Raw genomic sequence first — 1,020 nt, 5'->3', positions numbered from 1 at the left:
CGTAATGGCTTTGAAGTGTGATGCTAACCCAATCAGAAGGGAGTGAAAATAGAGGTCCTGGAAAATGATGTTGCCAGCGGAAAAAGGAAGAAAAAAAAAGACGAGCGCTTGAACTTTAGTCAAATTTTATTTCAGTCACTTGCTCATATGATATTCAGATTTTATGAATTAGTTTTGCATGAGGTTATTCAACGGTTTAGTTTGCTTTGGGTGAAAAATGGCGAAATAATACAATAATCTATCATCTAGTGGTGATATATTATTAAAAGCCAGTACTTTTTCAATAACAAACGACATCTTGATTTTCAAAATAATTTATAACAGATTCCCGCTTGTATGAAATATTCTATTATGTGATTACGGTATTACGATGCAATCATTTTACTGCTGTTAGGTTTAATGGAATCTAGTAATTCATTATTCATAAAAAAAATAATTTCACATATTCCACACTTTCTGTGTTTTAACTGAAAATGTATTATATATTTTTCTCTGTTAAAAAAAAACGTGAACCGTTTGTCTTTGAGCGTGTATGTGTGTGTGTGTTTCTGTGTGTGTGTGTGTGTGTGTGTGTGTGTGTGTGTTTCTGTGTGTGTGTGTGTGTGTGTTTCTGTGTGTGTGTGTGTGTGTGTGTGTGTGTGTGTGTGTGTGTGTGTGTGTGTGTGTGTGTGTGTGTGTGTTTCTGTGTGTGTGTGTGTGTGTGTGTGTGTGTGTGTGTGCTTGTGTGTGTGTGTGTCTGTGTGTGTGTGTGTGTCTGTGTGTATGACTGTGTGTGTGTGACCGTGTGCATGAGCGTCTCCCTACGGTCGAGTTGGGTGTCCCTGGCTATGCAATCATGCATGTGAGTGTGCATGACGATAAAATTACAAGGCAGACTGACGACCCTCGGCTGCCTAGAAGGGCGACGCGACGGCAGGAGAGGAAGCAACGCCATCACCGGGGCGGAATGGGAGATGTTGCTTTCATCTCCTTGGATTTTTTTTCTTGCAATTGCAAATATTATTTTAGTGCAGATTGCGT

This window comes from Penaeus japonicus, unplaced genomic scaffold (genome assembly GCF_977035675.1).
Source record: "Penaeus japonicus unplaced genomic scaffold, GWHDUDI00000001_assembly GWHDUDI00000029, whole genome shotgun sequence".
Lineage (NCBI taxonomy): Eukaryota > Metazoa > Arthropoda > Malacostraca > Decapoda > Penaeidae > Penaeus > Penaeus japonicus.
The sequence above is the reverse complement of the archived record's forward strand: the minus strand, read 5'-3'. Positions refer to the sequence as shown.